At 41.0% G+C, this 22,939-nt stretch overlaps 1 protein-coding gene across 3 annotated transcripts in view; it reads right to left on the bottom strand.

The window, feature by feature from the left end:
* Positions 1-22,939, bottom strand: part of ncanb (neurocan b) — a 492,017-nt gene that overhangs the window by 95,333 nt on the left and 373,745 nt on the right. The gene's annotated exons all lie outside the window — the stretch shown is intronic.

Here is a 22,939-nt window from a genome sequence, read left to right as displayed (position 1 = left end):
GTGCAAGGCAAGGTTAGGCAAGAACACGCAAACTAACACAACACACACAAAAAAAAGTGAGGGAGAGATTAGAGGGCTTACTGAAAAAAAAAAAAAACAGTTCTAATTAAAACCAATTGATTGCATGTCATCAGGAATGCAGTGAAGCGCACGATTGTACTTGTGAGGATCTTGCAGGGATAAGACACAATAGACCAGGGGTCTCAAACTCAATTTACCTGGGGGCCACTGGATGCAGAAACTGGGTGAGGCTGGGCCGCAAGAAAATATTTCTTAAAAAAATCTAACATGCACTTTTTAATGAATTCACCTTCTTTGAATGGCTATCCCGCCCGAGCAACATACTTGCCAACCCTCACGATTTTTCCGGGAGACTCCCAAATTTCAGTGCCCCTCCCGACAATCTCCCGGGGCAACCATTCTCCCGAATTTGTCCCGATTTTAACCCGGAAAACGATATTAAGGGCGTGCCGTGATGGCACTGCCTTTAACGTCCTCTACAACCTGTCGTCGTGTCCACTTTTTCACCATACAAACAGCGTGCCGGCCCAGTCACATGTTGTATGCGGCTTATGCAGACACACAGAAGTGACTGCAAGGCATACTTGGTCAACAGCCATACAGGTCACACTGAGAGTGGCCGTATAAACAACCCCGCCCACCTCAACCGACGCACGGAGGAGGGGGGGCGGGGTTTGGTGGTAGCGGGGGTGTACAAACCCCGTTTCCATAAGGGTTGGGAAATTGTGTTAGATGTAAATATAAACGGAATACAATGATTTGCAAATCATTTTCAACCCATATTCAGTTGAATATGCTACAAAGACAACATATTTGATGTTCAAACTGATAAACTTTTTTTATTTTGCAAATAATCATTAACTTTAGAATTTGATGCCAGCAACACGTGACAAAGAAGTTGGGAAAGGTGGCAATAAATACTGATAAAGTTGAGGAATGCTCATCAAACACTTATTTGGAACATCCCACAGGTGAACAGGCAAATTGGGAACAGGTGGGTGCCATGATTGGGTATAAAAGTAGATTCTATGAAATGTTCAGTCATTCACAAACAAGGATGGGGCGAGGGTCACCACTTTGTCAACAAATGCGTGAGCAAATTGTTGAACAGTTTAAGAAAAACATTTCTCAACCAGCTAATGCAAGGAATTTAGGGATTTCACCATCTACGGTCCATAATATCATCAAAGGGTTCAGAGAATCTGGAGAAATCACTGCACTTAAGCAGCTAAGCCCGTGACCTTCGATCACTCAGGCTGTACTGCATCAACAAGCGACATCAGTGTGTAAAGGATATCACCACATGGGCTCAGGAACACTTCAGAAACCCACTGTCAGTAACAACAGTTGGTCGCTACATCTGTAAGTGCAAGTTAAAACTCTCTTATGCAAGGCGAAAACCGTTTATCAACAACACCCAGAAACGCCGTCGGCTTCGCTGGGCCTGAGCTCATCTAAGATGGACTGATACAAAGTGGAAAAGTGTTCTGTGGTCTGACGAGTCCACATTTCAAATTGTTTTTGGAAACTGTGGACGTCGTGACCTCCGGACCAAAGAGGAAAAGAACCATCCAAATTGTTATAGGCGCAAAGTTGAAAAGCCAGCATCTGTGATGGTATGGGGGTGTATTAGTGCCCAAGACATGGGTAACTTACACATCTGTGTGGGCACCATTAATGCTGAAAGGTACATTAAGGTTTTGGAGCAACATATGTTGCCATCCAAGCAACGTTACCATGGACGCCCCTGCTTATTTCAGCAAGACAATGCCAAGCCACGTGTTACATCAACGTGTCTTCATAGTAAAAGAGTGCGGGTACTAGACTGGCCTGCCTGTAGTCCAGACCTGTCTCCCATTGAAAATGTGTGGGGCATTATGAAGCCTAAAATACCACAACGGAGACCCCCGGACTGTTGAACAACTTAAGCTGTACATCAAGCAAGAATGGGAAAGAATTCCACCTGAGAAGCTTAAAAAATGTGTCTCCTCAGTTCACAAACGTTTACTGAGTGTTGTTAAAAGGAAAGGCCATGTAACACAGTGGTGAACATGCCCTTTCCCAACTACTTTGGCACGTGTTGCAGCCATGAAATACTAAGTTAATCATTTTTTGCAAAAAAAAAAATAAAGTTTATGAATTTGAACATCAAATATGTTGTCTTTGTATTGCATTCAATCGAATATGTGTTGAAAATGATTTGCAAATCATTGTATTCTGTTTATATTTATGTCTAACACAATTTCCCAAGTCATATGGAAACAGGGTTTGTAAATTCTAGCTCGGAAGAGTTAGGGCTGCATGGGATTCTGGGCATTTGTTCTGTTGTGTTTATGTTGTGTTACGGTGCGAAATGTGTTTGTCATTCATGCTTGGTGTGGGTTCACCATGTGGCGCATATTTGTAACAGTGTTAAACTTGTTTATACCGCCTCCCTCAGTGTGACCTATGTGGCTGTTGACCAAGTATGTATTGCAGTCACTTACGTGTGTGTACAGAAGCCAAATTCAACACGTGACTGGGCTGGCACGCTGTTTGTACAGGTTGTAGAGGGCGCTAAAAGCAGTGCCATCACGGCACGCCCTTAATATTGTTGTTTGGGTGATAGTCGGCAGACATTTGAGAGAATGGTTGCCCTGAAAATTCGGGAGTCTTACGGAAAAATCGGGAGGGTTGGCAAGCATGACGCTGTCAAGCGGCATTCATATAAAACTTGCGGGCCGCAATAACATTCCATTTTCATATTAAGGCAAAATAACGTCTCGCGGGCCGCAATTGGCCCGCGGGCCGCGTATCTGGGACCCCTGGAATAGACTGTAATAAGGAGACACGGGAAGGGTGGGGAGGACATTCATGAGCCTTCTGGAATCAACATTCACTCCCACTGCCAAGTGTGCACACACACTTGGAAGAAGCAGGAGGTGAGAGTTTTGCTTTAAAAAATGGTAACTGTATTTCTCTGGCTGATCTGGCCCTGCAGGCAAAATCATTAAAACTGCAGCTGCTAACACCCCACCTCCCCCAAAAAAATAAAAAAATAAAAATAAATAACCTTCCAGCTGCACATCAACAGAGCCAATCCCCCACGGCTTTGGCAAGAGGTCATAGGAGAGTGGGGGTGGAGGAGGATGGAGTGCTCGCTTCGAAATATGCAAACAGAGGCTGGCATAATGACGGCGAGGTGATTCTGCCGAGGCGAGTTGGCACGGCGCGGGCCGGGATTACAGCGCCGTTTGCGGGCTGACATTGTTTTGAGTCTGTTTGGACAAAACAGCGTGACGGCATCATCACTGGCGCACGGCGCCGAGCCGGCTGATATCAAAGGTGCGATTTGATGCGGGAGGAAGAGAGGGTATACGTGGAGGAGCGTTTTGCTGACTGACTCATTGCTGCGTGTGAGGAAGTAGTGAAGTGATAATGTTCATTGGGGACGGCGTGGCGCTATTGGAAGAGTGGCCGTGCCAGCAACCCGATGGTTCCTGGTTCGATCCCCACCTTATAACAACCCTGTCACGTCCGTTGTGTCCTTATCAGTAGCCTAGTGGTTAGAGTGTCCGCCCTGAGATCGGTAGGTTGTGAGTTCAAGCCCCGGCCGAGTCATACCAAAGACTATAAAAATGGGACCCATTACCTCTCTGATTGGCACTCGGCATCAAAGGTTGGAATTGGGGGTTAAATCACCAAAAATAATTCCCGGGCGCAGCCACCGCTGCTGCTCACTGTTCCCCTCACCTCCCAGGGGGTGATTAAGGGTGATGGGTCAAATGCAGAGAATAATTTCGCCACACCTAGTGTGTGTGTGTGACAATCATTGGTACTTTAAAGGCCTACTGAAACCCACTACTACCGACTACGCAGTCTGATCTGTTTATATATCAATGATGAAATCTTAACATTGCAACACATGCCAATATGGCCGAGTTAGCTTACTAAAGTGCAATTTTAAATTTCCCGCGAAATATCCTGCTGAAAACGTCTCGGTATGATGACGTCTGCGCGTGACGTCACGGATTGTAGAGGACATTTTGGGACAGCATGGTGGCCAGCTATTAAGTCGTCTGTTTTCATCGCAAAATTCCACAGTATTCTGGACATCTGTGTTGGTGAATCTTTTGCAATTTGTTCAACGAACAATGGAGACAGCAAAGAAGAATGCTGTAGGTGGGAAGCGGTGTATTGCGGCAGGTGTTGTGCCGGATAACACAGCCGGTGTTGCATTGTTTACATTCCCGAAAGATGACAGTCAAGCTTTACCATGGGCCTGTAGAGAACTGGGACAACAGAGACTCTTACCAGGAGGACTTTGAGTTGGATGCGCAGACGCGGTACCGTGAGTACGCATGCAGCTGCGGCTTCCAAACATTTGATCGCTTGCCCGTACATGCGTGCCGCTATGTGCATGTAACTTTGGGGACTTTGGGGAAATATATGTGCTGTATGAACTTTGGGGAGGTGAACGGTACTTTGGGCTGTGGGATTGAGTGTGTTGTGCAGGTGTTTGAGTTGTATTGGCGGGTTATATGGATGGGAGGGGGGAGGTGTTTGTTATGCGGGATTAATTTGCGGCATATTAAATATAAGCCTGGTTGTGTTGTGGCTAATAGAGTATATACAGGTAAAAGCCAGTAAATTAGAATATTTTGAAAAACTTGATTTATTTCAGTAGTTGCATTCAAAAGGTGTAACTTGTACATTATATTTATTCATTGCACACAGACTGATGCATTCAAATGTTTATTTCATTTAATTTTGATGATTTGAAGTGGCAACAAATGAAAATCCAAAATTCTGTGTGTCACAAAATTAGAATATTACTTAAGGCTAATACAAAAAAGGGATTTTTAGAAATGTTGGCCAACTGAAAAGTATGAAAATGAAAAATATGAGCATGTACAATACTCAATACTTGGTTGGAGCTCCTTTTGCCTCAATTACTGCGTTAATGCGGCGTGGCATGGAGTCGATGAGTTTCTGGCACTGCTCAGGTGTTATGAGAGCCCAGGTTGCTCTGATAGTGGCCTTCAACTCTTCTGCGTTTTTGGGTCTGGCATTCTGCATCTTCCTTTTCACAATACCCCACAGATTTTCTATGGGGCTAAGGTCAGGGGAGTTGGCGGGCCAATTTAGAACAGAAATACCATGGTCCGTAAACCAGGCACGGGTAGATTTTGCGCTGTGTGCAGGCGCCAAGTCCTGTTGGAACTTGAAATCTCCATCTCCATAGAGCAGGTCAGCAGCAGGAAGCATGAAGTGCTCTAAAACTTGCTGGTAGACGGCTGCGTTGACCCTGGATCTCAGGAAACAGAGTGGACCGACACCAGCAGATGACATGGCACCCCAAACCATCACCCAACCATGCAAAATTTGCATTTCCTTTGGAAATCGAGGTCCCAGAGTCTGGAGGAAGACAGGAGAGGCACAGGATCCACGTTGCCTGAAGTCTAGTGTAAAGTTTCCACCATCAGTGATGGTTTGGGGTGCCATGTCATCTGCTGGTGTCGGTCCACTCTGTTTCCTGAGATCCAGGGTCAACGCAGCCGTCTACCAGCAAGTTTTAGAGCACTTCATGCTTCCTGCTGCTGACCTGCTCTATGGAGATGGAGATTTCAAGTTCCAACAGGACTTGGCGCCTGCACACAGCGCAAAATCTACCCGTGCCTGGTTTACGGACCATGGTATTTCTGTTCTAAATTGGCCCGCCAACTCCCCTGACCTTAGCCCCATAGAAAATCTGTGGGGTATTGTGAAAAGGAAGATGCAGAATGCCAGACCCAAAAACGCAGAAGAGTTGAAGGCCACTATCAGAGCAACCTGGGCTCTCATAACACCTGAGCAGTGCCAGAAACTCATCGACTCCATGCCACGCCGCATTAACGCAGTAATTGAGGCAAAAGGAACTCCAACCAAGTATTGAGTATTGTACATGCTCATATTTTTCATTTTCATACTTTTCAGTTGGCCAACATTTCTAAAAATCCCTTTTTTGTATTAGCCTTAAGTAATATTCTAATTTTGTGACACACGGAATTTTGGATTTTCATTTGTTGCCACTTCAAATCATCAAAATTAAATGAAATAAACATTTGAATGCATCAGTCTGTGTGCAATGAATAAATATAATGTAAAAGTTACACCTTTTGAATGCAATTACTGAAATAAATCAAGTTTTTCAAAATATTCTAATTTACTGGCTTTTACCTGTATATGTCTTGTGTTTATTTACTGTTTTAGTCATTCCCAGCTGAATATCAGGTCCCACCCGCCTCTCACAGCCTCTTCCCTATCTGAATCGCTCCCACCGCCCTCTAGTCCTTCACTCTCACTTGCCTCATCCACAAATCTTTCATCCTCGCTCAAATTAATGGGGACATTGTCGCTTTCTCAGTCCGAATTGCTCTCGCTGCTGGTGGTAAACAATGTGCAGATGTGAGGAGCTCCACAACCTGTGACGTCACGTGCATATCGTCTGCTACTTCCGGTACAGGCAAGGCTTTTTTATCAGCGACCAAAAGTTGCGAACTTTATCGTCGATGTTCTCTACTAAATCCTTTCAGCAAAAATATGGCAATATCGCAAAATGATCAAGTATGACACATAGAATGGACCTGCTATCCCCGTTTAAATAAGAAAATCACATTTCAGTAGGCCTTTAACTTTACTTTTAACTTTAACTTTGAGCAAGACACTTGGGTCGTGGTTAGTTAAAGTTAAAGTTAAAGTACCAATGATTGTCACACACACACCAGGTGTGGTGAAATTTGTCCTCTGCATTTGACCCATCCCCTTGTTCCACCCCCTGGGAGGTGAGGGGAGCAGTGGGCAGCAGCGGTGCCGCGCCCGGGAATCATTTCTGGTGATTTAACCCCCAATTCCAACCCTTGATGCTGAGTGCCAAGCAGGGAGGTAATGGGTCCCATTTTTATAGTCTTTGGTATGACTCGGCCGGGGTTTGAACTCACAACCTACCGATCTCAGGGCGGACACTCTAACCACTAGGCCACTGAGTAGGTTAGGGCCTTGCATGGCAGCTCCCGCCATCAGTGTGTGAATATGTGTGTGAATGGGTGAATGTGGAAGTAGTGTCAAAGCGCTTTGAGTACGTTGAAGGTAGAAAAGCGCTATACAAGTACAACCCATTTACCATTCATTGAATATTTCCCCTTGACCCACTTCCAAGTGAAGTAATCTTTCCTCACATAGGGAGCACATGGTTGCAGTCTGCAGTTTGCATCACAAGCCACGACTTGACCTCAGAAATAAGCATTTCATCGTCTAAGCCGGCAACACAAAACGTTGAAATAGCCATATTGGACCAAAAAAAAAAAAAAAAAATCTGTCTGGAGCCGCAAAAAATGAAAAGCCGTATATAAGTCTTATAATGAAGGCAACACATGATGTAAGTGTTTATATTAGCTATAATAGCCTACTATCAAAATGACTGTGTGTCGCAGGCTGGAGCACATCTTCGTTGACAGAAATGTTGAAATGTAATATTTATTCTACACATTTTTACAACATTGGGAAACATTAGTAAATCAGAGGCTACTTGTGAGATAACTCCTGGAAATTACTGGCTTAGAATGGCCAAAGGTATAGATGTGTGTGTCCAAGTTAAAGCAAACGGCAGGCTGTCTTCTTCTAATGAATTTATTACACTCTTTGGCAAGCTGGGTAATGTTTGCTGTGGTCTGGAACAACATGGCGCACAAACAACTATCAGAAATGCAGCCAAAATTACATACAGATAATGTGTTATGACACATGCAAATATAAATTATATACAAAGAGGATGAAAAAAGACATTTTTTGGTTTTAGGTGCTTCCTTGGCCATTTTTATAAGTGAAAGGAATGCTAACGAGGGTAATTCCATTTGAAAAATGATGTTTTGTTGACAGAGGTGTCACTCCTTTTCATCTGAGCTGTTTTTTCAAAATAAAGTGAAACCATTCTTGTCTGGACATGTGGGAGATACATTATTTGGCTTTTGGAACTAAGAGCTCAGACTAGATCTGACCAATTGACTAGATCTGACCAATCGAAGTTTTTGAGCATGAACTGATGAAGTCTGCTCGGATGAGAGGCAAAGTGCCTTCTAACACAAGGTGAACAGTCCAGTTGTGATAAATGGTAAATGTTAGGGATGTCCAATAATTGGCTTTTTGCCGATATCCAATATTTCGATATTGTCCAACTCTTTAATTACCGATACCAATATCAACCAATATCGATATCAACCGATATATACAGTCGTGGAATTAACACATTATTATGCCTAATTTGGACAACCAGGTATGGTGAAGATAAGGTACTTTAAAAAAAATAAAATAAAATAAGATAAATAAATTAAAAAAAAATTATTGAATAAAAAAGAAAGTAAAAAAATATAAAAACAGTTACATAGAAACTAGTAATTAATGAAAATTGCGGATGAAGAGACAGGGCTGCGGAGCTGGCGCTGGGCGCCGGGAAGGACGGGCTTCACGGTTTCTTGGCTGAATGAGCAGGTATTGGACGACTCGGTCTCCTTGGACGCATCCTCACTCCTCCATGCGGACTGGACACTGGCCGAGACTTGGTGGGCGGCCGAGAGTGGAGTCGGCTCTCTTGGTTGCTTTGTTGGGTCTGCTCCTGTCTCTATGATCCTGTTCTGTCTCCCTGTAATGTTTGTCTGCTCTTGAATGGGATTGTGCTGAAAATCTTGATTTCCCCTCAGGGATTAATAAAGTACTTCTGATTCTACCTTCAAGATACCCAAAGCGCTTTGACACTATTTCCACATTCACCCATTCACACACTGATGGCGGGGGCTACCATGCGAGGCCCTAACCACCACCCATCAGGAGCAAGGGTGAAGTGTCTTGCTCAAGAACAGAATGGACGTGACTTGGGTGGTAGAAGCTGGGGGTCGAACCAGGAACCCTCAGGTTGCTGGCACGGCCACTCTACCAACTGCGCCACACCGTTGATGAAATGTCCTGTGACTATACAGTATGTTGCTGAGGGATACACATCACGTTTGAATCTAGAAATGTGCGTTCAAATCGAAATTTGTGGAAAGAAATGTTAAGAGAACTCAGCATGGGTGTGGAAGGACTTTATGATGATCGTTATTTAATGTATTTTTTTTTTGGCGGATCCCTTGATCACCTATACTTTCTCACCTGCACTGGCTTCATGTGCACTTAAGATGCGACTTTAAGGTTTTACTACTTACGTATAAAATACTAAACGGTCTAGCTCCATCCTATCTTGCTGATTGTATTGTACCATATGTCCCGGCAAGAAATCTGCGTTCAAAGAACTTCGGCTTATTAGTGATTCCTAGAGCCCAAACAAAGTCTGCGGGCTATAGAGCGTTTTCTATTCGGGCTCCAGTAGTCTGGAATGCCCTCCCGGTAACAGTTAGAGATGCTACCTCAGTAGAAGCATTTAAGTCCCATCTTAAAACTCATTTGTATACTCTAGCCTTTAGATAGACCCCCCTTTTAGACCAGTTGATCTGCCGTTTCTGCTAATTACAGAGTCGGTGACCACAGATGAGGCGCTGGGTATCCAAAATCGGGACCCAGGGTGGACCACTCATCTGTGCATCAGTTGGGGACATCTCTGAGCTGTTGACCTGTCTCCACTCAAGATGATCTCCTGCTGGCCCCACTATGGACTGGACTCTCACACTATTATGTTAAATCCACTATGGACTGGACTCTTACAATATTATGCTAGATCCACTCGACGTCCATTGCACCGGTCGCCCGGGGGGGGGGGGGGGTGGGGGGGGGGGTGGGGGGTGGGGGGGGGGGGGGTTCCCCTCCAAGGTTTCTCATTGTCATCCCATTGGGTTGAGTTTATTCTTGCCCTGATGTAGGATCTGAGCCGAGGATGTCGTTGTGGCTTGTGCAGCCCTTTGAGACACTCGTGATTTAGGGCTATATAAGTAAACATTGATCGATTGATTGATTGATAAGAGGAATAATGATAGTAACAGAGGATCAAGGCATTCAGCTAGGAAGGAGGACTAATATCACTGCAGACTGAAGCATCCTGTATTTAGGATGAATACTGTAACTCACCAAGCACAGGAAATTTTACAACTGTGCCATCACCAGTGTCCTCACTTACGGCTTTTTAGTGTGGTTTGCTGGCTGCACTAAAGCGAACCAACAGGCCCTCCAGCGAGTGGTTAAAGCGGTGGGGAAAATTACAAGGACGATACTCCCAGAGATGAGTGCCATGTACACACCTCACTGCCTAAAGCGAGTACACAACATCCTGAAGAACAGATACCACCCAGCACATGGCCTCTTCAACCTGCTACCCTCTGGAAGGAGGTATAGATCGATTCACGCCAGTACCACCAGAATGTCTCACAGTCTGTATCCCCAGGCTGTGAGACTGCTAAATGAACAGCCTCCCCTTTGCTGCCCCGGACCATCTTATTACCTCACTCTTCACCATACGTGCCAACCTTGAGACCTCCGATTTTGGGAGGTGGGGGGTGGGGGGGCGTGGTCGGGGTGGGGCGGGGGCGTGGTTGAGGCGTGGCTAAGAGGGGAGGAGTATATTTACAGTTAGAATTCACCAAGTCAAGTATTTCATATATATATATATATATATATATATATATATATATATATATATATATATATATATATATATATATATATATATATAAATAAATACTTGAATTTCAGTGTTCATTTATTTACACATATACACACACATAACACTCATTGTTGAGTTAAGGGTTGAATTGTCCATCCTTGTTCTATTCTCTGTCACTATTTTTCTAACCATGCTGAACACCCTTTCGCAGGTACCCAGAAAGGTTTCGAGTACCACCAAAAAAACTGAATCTCTGAAGACAGTATACACATCTGTGTTAAAGGTGTACAAATACTGTTTGTATAATAAGCATGTTGTTGTTTACAAATGAGGGTTAAGAGTTCAGTACTAAAAAAAAAAAAAGAATGTGGCTTAAGTAGTTTTTTAATTGAGCTGCTGCATTTTTTGGTTGGGTTGTTTATTTGAGTAACTTGTACATTTGTAAAAGGGGAGGAATGTAATAGAGTGATCTATGTTTGTCTGTTGCCATCTCCTGGTGAATGTTGGCTATAGCGTACTGGGGTTACTTTTTGGTTGGCCAACGATTTACGTGGTGTTGCGCACCTGACGTCAAGTGTGTGAGTCTGTTCTGAAGTCTATAGTAAAGAGACGTACTTCATCACCTCGCCTGGTTATTGCCTCCAACTCAATATATTACAACAACATTGCTGTTTACGGCAGACGAACTGCTTTACGGTAGAATAAAACATGACTGCTGTTGTTGTGTGTTGTTACCGCGCTGGGAGGACGTTAATGAAACTGCCTAACAATAAACCTACATAAGAAACCAAGAACTCGCCCTCAATCATTCTACAGTTATAACGTGTTTGGGCAGGCACGCTGTTTATATTGTGGGAAAGCGGACGTGAATACAGGCTGTTGACACGTCACTCAGGTCCGCATGGAGCTGGAGGGGGCGTGGCTTCCAGCTCCGCCTGAATTTCGGGAGATTTTCGGGAGAAAATTTGTCCCGGGAGGTTTTCGGGAGAGGCGCTGAATTTCGGGAGTCTCCCGGAAAATCCGGGAGGGTTGGCAAGTATGCTCTTCACCACCTCAATAATTGTGCTCTGGACATTGCATTGCTGCAACATCGACGTAACACCCATCAGACATCCGACTGTTCCCACCCCCACGTCCCTCTATTCGCCATCTTCCTAACAATGCTAAACTGTAAACTGTGGTCAACCTGCACTTCAATGCAGGTTCTAAGCCGCTGGACAAAGCTCAAACAAAATCTCGTTGACATGTATGACTTAAGTGTTATTATGACAATGACAATAAAGGAATTGATTGATTGATTGATTGATTGAACAAACACCAAACCTAACATGTTTTTAAAGAGCTCCTCCATTGCAATATATGTGGAATTGAAAACGTCAGCTAACTTAACTAAGAATGATATCCTTAAGTCTTTAATTTGCCACACTATTTCTTGTTGTGCTGGTAGATTTAATCTCGCCAGTCTGACCGGCTTGTAAAAGCAGACGGTAAAGAAACGTATGACAGTCCTATCCTCGTTTCCATAAGTGAGACCTCAACTTGAACCAGCAATTTCACGGATAACACTCCTTGTGGGTTTAGCCAACAGTTTCACGGTCTGTGCGCAAGGCTGTTACTGAAAGCGGAATGTCTTGTTACTTGTTTTTTTTGTTTTTTTTTAATAAACAGCTGTGTATCATAGAAAATGGAGTTCAAAAGAACACTCTGGTTGTTTCTCATTTTAAGAGGAAAGGCAATGAAACATTTTGTATTGTTTTCCTTCTTGGAAAGAGACATGTCAGGGAAAAAAAAACATAGCAGTGACATAAAAACAACTTCAATTTCCTCTTAAGTGTCATAAGTGGTTCATTCTTTAAACAATGTTTGCTCTTGTGGTTCCTACATCTCATTTTAAATAGTAAATGGTCTGAATTCATATAGCACTTTACTATACCTGGAATGATACCCAATGTAATTTACATTATACATCCCATTCACACATTCACACACAAGGCGCAAACCTCGACTAGGGTTGTACGGTATACCGGTATTAGTATAGTACCGCGATACTAATGAATCATATTCGGTATTCACGTCATCACGTCATGTCATTGCTGGTTTACGAGCAGAGGAGCATGTTCGGCAGCGCAAAATCACAGAGTACTTACAAGCAGACACAGTGTATAGACAGAAAAGGGAGAACGGACGCATTTTGGTTTAAAAAATAACGATAACGGTAAAGCTATAACACTGAAACGCCCTCAGGAAAAGGTGCTTTAAGACATGGCCATCCGCAGTCTGCAATGTTTTAGCTACTTCTAAATCACCAATCCTCGTCTCCATGGCGACAAATAAAGTACGTTTCTTACAAGTATCATCCCTGCAGGACGAGGAATAGCTAAACATGCTTCACTACACACCGTAGCTCACCGGCGTCAAAATGTAAACAAACGCCATGGGTGGATCTACACCTAACATCCACTGTAATGATACCAAGTAAAGGATCGCATCTAGTCGATACTACTATGATTAAGTCGATATTTTTTGGCATCACAACATCTTTCGTTTTTAAAAAATGTATATTACGTTTATAAACTCAGGAAGTATGTCCCTGGACACATGAGGACTTTGAATATGACCAATGTATGATCCTGTAACTACTTGGTATCGGATTGATGGAAATTTGTGGTATCATCCAAAACTAATGTAAAGTATCAAACAAGAGAATAATAAGTGATTATTACATTTTAACAGAAGTGTAGATAGAACATGTAAAACGAGAAAGTAAACAGTAAATGAACAAGTAGATTAATAATTCATTTTCTACCACTTGTCCTTAATATTTTTGACAAAATAATAGAATGATAAATGACACAATATGTTACTGCATATGTCAGCAGCTAAATTAGGAGCCTTAGTTTGCTTACTTACCGGTACTGTCATGACTTGGTCCTGGGTGTTTGCTTTTCCGGGATGCAACGGAAAGTTGGCTCGGGCGAGACGGAAATGTGAGTACATTTTTATTTAAACTACAAAAAAAGGAAGTAAACAAAAGGTGCGCACAATGGCGGAGAACAAACTATGAAACCAAATACTTGCACAAAGGCAAAAACTATGAACAACAAAAAACACTAACTGTGGCAATAATAAACAAAACTTACTTGGCATGGACAAAAAGGAGCAGCGTGAACGATGGACATGAAAAAAGAGTCAGAACTGTGCAGAGCATAAATGTGGGGATGTCACCAGAAAGACAAACTGAAAGCACTGAACTTAAATACTACAGACATGATTAACGAAAACAGGTGCGTGACTCAAAACGTGAAACAGGTGCGTGACATGACAGGTGAAAACTAATGGGTTGCTATGGTGATAAACAAGAGTGCACAATGAGTCCAAACGTGGAACAGGTGAAACTAATGGATAATCATGGAAACAAGACAAGGGAGTGAAAAGCCAGAAACTAAAGTGTCCAATAACTAAACAAAACATGACTAAGACAAAACATGATTACACAGACATGACACTTACTACTAAAAGACAAGTTGTCTTGTATGTTCACTATTTTATTTAAGGACAAACTTGCAATAAGAAACATATGTTTAATATACCCCAATATTTTTGGTTAAAATAAAGTCAACAATGCAATTTTTTGTGGTCCCCTTTATTTAGAAAAGTATCGAAAAGTACCAACAAGTATCGAAATAATTTTGGTACTGGGACAACACTAACCTCGACCCTTTAGGAGCAGTTAGAGGTTCGGTGTTTTAGACTTAGACTTAGACAAACTTTAATGATCCACAAGGGAAATTGTTCCACACAGTAGCTCAGTTACAAAGGATGGAAAGGGTAATGCACACAAGGGCACAAAAAGAGGGCGACAACAAAAGGTCTAAAGTAGACTAAAAATGGACCATAGTAGCAATATAAAATATAACACATATGTAATATTTACATATTATATATACAGTATATAATATATACTGATATATTAAATTAAATAATTATATAATATATAACAATTACCATGTACAATATTACAGTATATGCAACAGCTGCAGCAAAAAAAGGGCAGCATAAAATAAAGAGTAGATGCAGCAGAAAATATACATTATAAAAAAAGAGCGATAGCTAACATATATCAAATATCATTAATTGCCCAAGGACACCTCAGCATGAGCTCTCCAGGCCAGGATTGAACCCGTAACAAGTTGGTTAAAACTGGCCACTCTACCCACTGAGCCATGCCGCCCTTAACAGTGAATGAGGCCATGTTGCTTATTTCCAAGGTGCGCCCCGGCAAACACACTCAAAATGTACCAGCCATGAAATAGGAAATTACATGTAATTAAACTAAATTGAATTCAACATGAAGAAAGAAGCGATGACAGGCAAGTGACAGTCGACAGAGAGCACTTTAACGTTTGACAGCTCATGACATGACAGGCTGACATGTCAGCTTGTACTCAGAGCTTCCAGAATGCACTGCAACTGCATGTGGAGTCTGACTTTATGATTGCAAGGCCTCGGGGAAGACAAATCTGAACATTTAAATGTGAAATAAAATTCTCTCTAAAGTCGATCGCTAAAAGATCTTCCTTTAATAGTCTTTTTACACGTTTTTTTTTCCAGAGCTCTTTAACGTTTGAAAGAGACTTCTAAGAGAGTCTATTTCTGTCCCAGACGTAAGTGCTTGTGAAAACAGTGAATATCTGCAGGAAAAAAGAGCTTCATTAGGATGAGGGGCATGAAAGAAATAAGTCAAAATGACAAAAAGGCGATAAAGAAAGAATATAATGAGGAGAATGAGGACTTTTAGACAGGGCAGAAGTCCGCCGACAAGGACACAAGGATATATTTATGCGATTGTGGCAGGGGAGTTTTATTGACTACGTTAGGGAGGAATTTGAGTTATATTGAACACAATTAAATGCTTATAACAATTTATGCCCAGTAAAATTGGAGTTTAAAGATGCCGTATTACAATATATTTTTTTACCATTACAAATAAGCAGTGGTGTGCTGTTAGGGCCAGCAAGGCCTTCTCTGCTGGCCTAACATAAAATCATGATCATAGATTAATAAAAGTTAATTTGAATCTACTTTCCATAAAGCATTCATCATATTCTCTTCATGTCTTATTAGGCTCCAGTGTTGCTTGTTTTTACATTAGAGCTTTTATCCCATACTTGCCAACCTTGATTTCGGGAGGTGGGGGTGGGGAGGAGGGGGGGCGTGGTCGGGGCGGGGTGTGGTTGGGGGCGTGGTTAAGAGGGGAGGAGTATATTTACAGCTAGAATTCACCAAGTCAAGTATTTCATATATATATGAAATACTTGACTTTTGGTGAATTCTAGCTACATATATTTATTTTATTATATATATATACATACATATATACATATACATACATATATACACATATATACATACATATATACACATATATATATATATATATATATATATATATATATATATATATATATATATATATATATATATATATACACATTTATACATACATACATACATACATATATATATATACATATATACATACATATATATATATATATATATACATATATACATACATACAAATATATATATACATACATACATACATATATACATATATACATACATACATACATATATATATATATATATACATATATACATACATATATATACATATATACACATATATATACCTATATACACATATATACACACATATATATACATATATACACATATATACACACACATATATATATCTATATATATATATATATATATATACATATATACACACATATATATATATATGCATATATATATATATATATACATACATACATACATATATAAATATATATACATACATACATATATACATATATACATACATATATATACTATATACATACATATATATACATACATATATATACTATATACATACATATACATACATACATATATGACGGCGTGGCGCAATGGAAGAATGGCCGTGCGCGACCCGAGGGTCCCTGGTTCAATCCCTACCTAGTACCAACCTCGTCATGTCCGTTGTGTCCTGAGCAAGACACTTCACCCTTGCTCCTGATGGGTGCTGGTTAGCGCCTTGCATGGCAGCTCCCTCCATCAGTGTGTGAATGTGTGTGTGAATGGGTAAATGTGGAAGTAGTGTCAAAGCGCTTTGAGTACCTTGAAGGTAGAAAAGCGCTATACAAGTACAACCCATTTATCATTTAATTTATTATTTATATATACTATATACATACATATACTATATACATACATATATATATACACATATATATATAGTATAGCAGTTGTGCACTGCACTCTCTAAAAGCCGTAGATGTTATTGTCACATATGCATGTACAGTAGATGGCAGTATTGTCCTGTTTAAGAGTGTCACAACATTGCTGTTTACGGCAGATGGACTGCTTTACGGTAGACGAAAACGTGACTGCTGTTGTTGTGTGTTGTTACCGCGCTGGGAGGACGTTAATGAAACTGCCTAACAATAAACCCACATAAGAAACCAAGAACTCGCCGGATCATTCTACAGTTATAACGTGATTGGGCAGGCACGCTGTTTATATTGTGGGAAAGCGGACGTGAGAACAGGCTGGCCGCTGTCGACGTTTTCGGGAGAAAATTTGTCCCGGGAGGTTTTCGGGAGAGGCGCTGCATTTCAGGAGTCTCCCGGAAAATCCGGGAGGGTTGGCAAGTATGTTTTATCCAATCAGAATTCAGCTAGCTTGTTGCCAGAGCTGTATGAATTCTGGTAGTTGATAGACAGTTTGCGATAGCCAATCAGATCACGAGTTGTTGACCAGCAGAGAAATAATCGGTTCTCACTTTTTTAACTCACCAAGAAAAAGTTCAAATATTTTATCTATTAATTTTTCCACACTTATTTTAATTTTGACAGTACCACATAAGATATGTTTTAAATGCTAATGCAAGATCATTAATTTTAAATGTGCCGAAATATAGCCTGTTTTGTACACTGTAGAGGTGATTCAATTTCCAGGAGTGCGTAAATGTATTTCTGTATAGCATTTCTCCAACCGCGGTCATGTGGTGATATCAATTACGGTATTTTCAGAGGTATTTATTAAACGTCGGACTGAGTAGGACATCACTGAAGGCCTAGGTGGGAAACACACCCCACCGCAAATACCTCTCAAAGGTCCTCCAACAACAGTTGGCCAAAATCCAGCCTTGATGCTAAAATCTGGACAAAAGTGGTCATATTCTGTAAAATCCACCTTTCTTGCTTGTTTGCACCTGTTTCTGGGTAATTTGTACAATATGTACATACAGCTAGGCTAAATAGCATGTTAGCATTGGTTCGCTTGCAGTCATGCACTGACCAAATGTGCCTGATTAGCAGTCCAGCAAGTGAATAACATCAACAAAGTTCGCCTTTGTGCATTCACACACAGCATAAAACATTTGGTGGACAAAATGAGACAAGGGAGGAGTAGAAGATTTTACATGTAAACAAACAGTTGTGTCACTATGGTGAGTTCAAGAACCGACAAAATTAGTAGGACAAACGATGTTCACCAAATACTCTCATCAGCAATGTTAATATTTGGTTACATGTCCCTTGGCAAGTTTCACTGCAATAAGACGCTTTTGGTCGCCATCCACAAGCTTCTGGTTGAATTTTTGACCAGTCCTCTTGACAAAATTGGTGCAGTTCAGCTAAATTTGGTGGCTTTCTGACATGGACTTGTTTCTTCAGCATTGTCCACACGTTTAAGTCAGGACTTTGGGAAGGCCATTCTAAAACCTTAATTCTAGCCTGATTTAGCCATTCTTTTACCACTTTGGACGTGTGTTTGGGGGTCATTATCCTGTTGGAACACCCAACTGCGCCCAAGACCCAACATCCGGGCTGATGATTTTAAGTTGTCCTGAAGAATTTGGACCAAAAAATTATTTGTCTAAATCTAAGTCTAAGGTTTGCCTAACTTTAGACTTAGACAATGTCATGACTTGGTCCTGGGTGTTTGCTTTTCCGGAAGGCAACGGAAAGTTGGCTCGGGCGAGACGGGAATGTGAGTACATGATTGTTTATTACTATCAAAAAAAAAGTACAAACGAAAAGCGCGCACAGTGGCGGAGAAACAACTTGGCTATGAAAACAAATACTTGCACAAAAGCAGAAACTATGAACAACATAAAACACTAACTGTGGCATTAATAAACAAAAACTTACTTGGCTTGGACTAAAGTAGCAGCATGAAGGATGGACATGAAAACAAGTGTCAGAAATGTACAGAGCATAAATGTGGGATGTCGCCAGAAAGACAAACTGAAAACAATGAACTTAAATACTACAGACATGATTAACGAAAACAGGTGCATGACTCAAAACGTGAAACAGGTGCGTGACGTGACAGGTGAAAACTAATGGGTTGCTATCGTGACAAACAAGAGTGCATAATGAGTCCAAACGTGGAACAGGTGAAACTAATGGGTAACCATGGAAACAAGACAAGGGAGTGAAAAGCCAGAAACTAAAGAGTCAATAACTAAACAAAACAAAACATGACTAAAACAAAACATGATTACACAGACATGACAGACAAACAATAAAGTCTAATGTTCGAAATACATTTTCAATCAACCAACCATACGACCCCTTTTAAAAAGTGCTTTTCGTAAACCCAACTGGGGAAACTAATACGGCGTTGTTGGTCCACACCCCATGATGCAGAGCAAGGAAGGCAAAGTGTAGGTAAAAGCTCTTTTTATCAGGGGAAAAAACAACTAGGCAAGGCAAAAGAACTGTAGCGCAGCATGGAAGTGCACAGAAGACAAACACTTGTCAAGGTACAAAGCACAATAATCTAACAAGGAGCAACAGGTGAAACTAAATAAGTTAGATGGCCTAATGGGAAACCGGTATGCTGGCAGGAAACAGAACAGAAAGTGAAGGTGCAGCAAAACAAGGAATCCGTCAGAAAGTAGACCCAAAACAAAAGCAACAGGCCAGGAAATTATATAGATATAGTGAACAAGGTCAAAACTTTCATGCATGATACTGACAGAAATGCTGTTTTATGTGTCTGTGACTTTAAAGTCAATGAACTGTGTTTATCCATGCCTGCCTCCAACAGTGTGTGGCTCCCAGGGGCACTGTTGTACACGGTATCCTCTACTTACAATTACTACAAAGTTGTAAAGTAGGCAACCCAAAACGTTGAAAGAGCCATATTACAAATCTGTCTGGAGCCGCAAAAAATGAAAAGCCGTATGCAAGTCTTAGAATGAAGGCAACACATGATGTAAGTGTCTATATTAGCTATAATAGACTACTATCAAAATGACTTTAAAAGTCTTATATACGTGTTATAATGAAGACAACACATGATTTAAGAGTCTATATTAGCTATAATAGCCTACTATCAAAATAACTGTGTCACAGGCTGAAGCGAATCTTCGTTGACAGAAATGTTGAAATCTAATATTTATTCTACACATTTTTACAACATTAGAAACCATTAGTAAGTCAGAGGCTACTCAGAAGGTGAGATAACTCCTGGAAATTACTGACTTTTAATGGCCAAAGGTATAGATGTGTGTGTCCAAGTTAAAGGAAACGGCAGGCTGTCTTCTTGTAATGGATGCATTACAATATTTGGCAAGCTAGGTAACATTTGCTGTGGTCTGGAACAACATGGCACACAAACTATGAGAAATGCAGCCTCATTACATACAGAGAATGTCTCATGAGACATGCAAATATAAATTATATACAAAGAGGATAAAAGTAAAGGATATTAAATGAGCTCAAATATACCTACAAATGAGGCATAATGATGCAATAAAGTGTGAAGTGAATTATATTTAAATAGCGCTTTTTCTCTAGTGACTCAAAGCGCTTTACATAGTGAAACCCAATATCTAAGTTACATTTAAACCAGTGTGGGTGGCACTGGGAGCAGGTGGGTAAAGTGTCTTGCCCAAGGACACAACGGCAGTGACTAAGATGGCGGAAGCGGGGATCGAACCTGGAACCCTCAAGTTGCTGGCACGGCCGCTCTACCAACCGAGCTATACCGCCCATATGCCAATATGTACATACAGCTAGCCTAAATATTCTGTAAAATCCACCTTTCTTGCTTGTTTGCACACGTTTCTGTGTAATTTGTACAATATGTACATACAGCTAGCCTAAATAGCATGTTAGCATTGGTTAGCTTGCAGTTATGCACTGACCAAATGTGCCCGATTAGCAGTCCAGCAAGTGAATAACATCAACAAAGTTCACCTTTGTGCATTCACACACAGCATAAAACATTTGGTGGACAAAGTGAGACAAAGGAGGAGTGGGCAATTTTACATGTAAACAAACTGTTGCGTCACTATGGTGAGTTCAAGAACCGCCGGAATTAGTAGGACAAAACTATGTTCACCAAATACTCTCTTCAGTGAAGCATATACACACACATATTGAACAGTGGGCTTTCTAACAATTGGGGAAGGTTTGTGTCACGTTTGTCCTCAAACAAAAAACTAAAAAAATTATTTCCCCCATTTCCATTTTCAATCCTTTTTTAAAAATGCTCCAGGGAGCCACTAATGCGGCACTAAAGAGCAGCATGCGGCTCGAGAACCGCATAAGGGAATGGGACATTATACTTTTTTTTACATTAACAACTATTCACTGGAAAAAGGCATGTTTTTTTGCTGACCGATGGAAAGCTAGCAGCGCTCTAGGCTTTATTATAAGATGTGTAGCGAAGCTTTTTTATTTTAATTTTTAATTTTTTTTTTTTTAACATCGTGTTACTTGTCTTGAGTTTTCCAATAATTATGGGTCGATCTGTTATGTGGTCTTTGTGCATTCACACACAGCATAAAACATTTGGTGGACAAAATGAGAAAAAAGAGGAGTGGACGATATTACACTATCGGGGTATAACAATTTCTGATAGTGTAATATCTAATAGGGGCTATTAGGGAACGTGAGCTGGGTTTAGACCGTCGTGAGACAGGTTAGTTTTGTGGTCTTCTGCTCCTACCACATGGAAATGTGGTAGGAGCTATTTGGTAAACAACTGAGTTCAAATAAACGTAGTGATCGTCCATTATTTTTTAGTTGGCAGTTCTAGATGGGTCCATGTTCTGCTGCTCATGTTTTTGTTTTTTTTAATTTATTTTTTCCATAAAAAGTAAAAGCATAAAAAAACAATGATGTGCCTAACAGTTCCAAATGGACACCATTTGGAACTGTTGTCCACCATGGACACTTTACATAAAGTCATTTAAGTAACACAAATTAAATGACTTTATATGATGTCAAGAAGCGACATCATAATTATTGGTTCGATGTTTCTTTCCGATAGTTAAAGAGTAATAACATGCTGGCTGGCACGGAAGTTCACCCGTCTACCTCTGGCACCCAAGGGTGTGTCAGAGGTAGAATCATCTCCATGTCTGTCAATTTGGAGTTTTTTTTACATCATGACAGCATGAATACCGGTCACTCTTCTTTCAAAAGTTAAGCAGACGAGGACAATGGTAGATATTTCTGACATTTAATGCTCATATACAGTCGTGGTCAAAAGTTTACATACACTTGTAAAGAACATAATGTCATGGCTGTCTTGAGTTTCCAATCATTTCTACAACTCTTATTTTTTTGTGATAGAGTGATTGGAGCACATACTTGTTGGTCACAAAAAACATTCATGAAGTTTGGCTCTTTTATGAATTTATTATGGGTCTACTGAAAATGCTGGGTCAAAAGTATACATACAGCAATGTTAATATTTGGTTACATGTCTCTTGGCAAGTTTCACTGCAATAAGGCGCTTTTGGTAGCCATCCACAAGCTTCTGGTTGAATTTTTGACCACTCCTCTTGACAAAATTGGTGCAGTTCAGCTAAATTTGTTGGTTTTCTGACATGGACTTGTTTCTTCAGCATTGTCCACACGTTTAAGTCAGGACTTTGGGAAGGCCATTCTAAAATCTTAATTCTAGCCTGATTTAGCCATTCCTTTATCACTTTTGACATGTGTTTGGGGTCATTGTCCTGTTGGAACACCCAACTGCGCCCAAGACCCAACCTCCGGGCGGATGATTTTAAGTTGTCCTGAAGAATTTGGGGGTAATCCTCCTTTTTCATTGTCCCATTTTACTCTCTGTAAAGCACCAGTTGCATTGGCAACAAAACAGGCCCAGAGTATAATACTACCACCACCATGCTTGATGGTAGGAATGGTGTTCCGGGGATTAAAGGCCTCACCTTTTCTTCTCCAAACATATTGCTAGGTATTGTGGCCAAACAGC

The sequence above is a fragment of the Nerophis lumbriciformis genome, linkage group LG18, assembly GCF_033978685.3.
Source record: "Nerophis lumbriciformis linkage group LG18, RoL_Nlum_v2.1, whole genome shotgun sequence".
Lineage (NCBI taxonomy): Eukaryota > Metazoa > Chordata > Actinopteri > Syngnathiformes > Syngnathidae > Nerophis > Nerophis lumbriciformis.
This window is presented reverse-complemented; position numbering and strand designations above follow the sequence as displayed.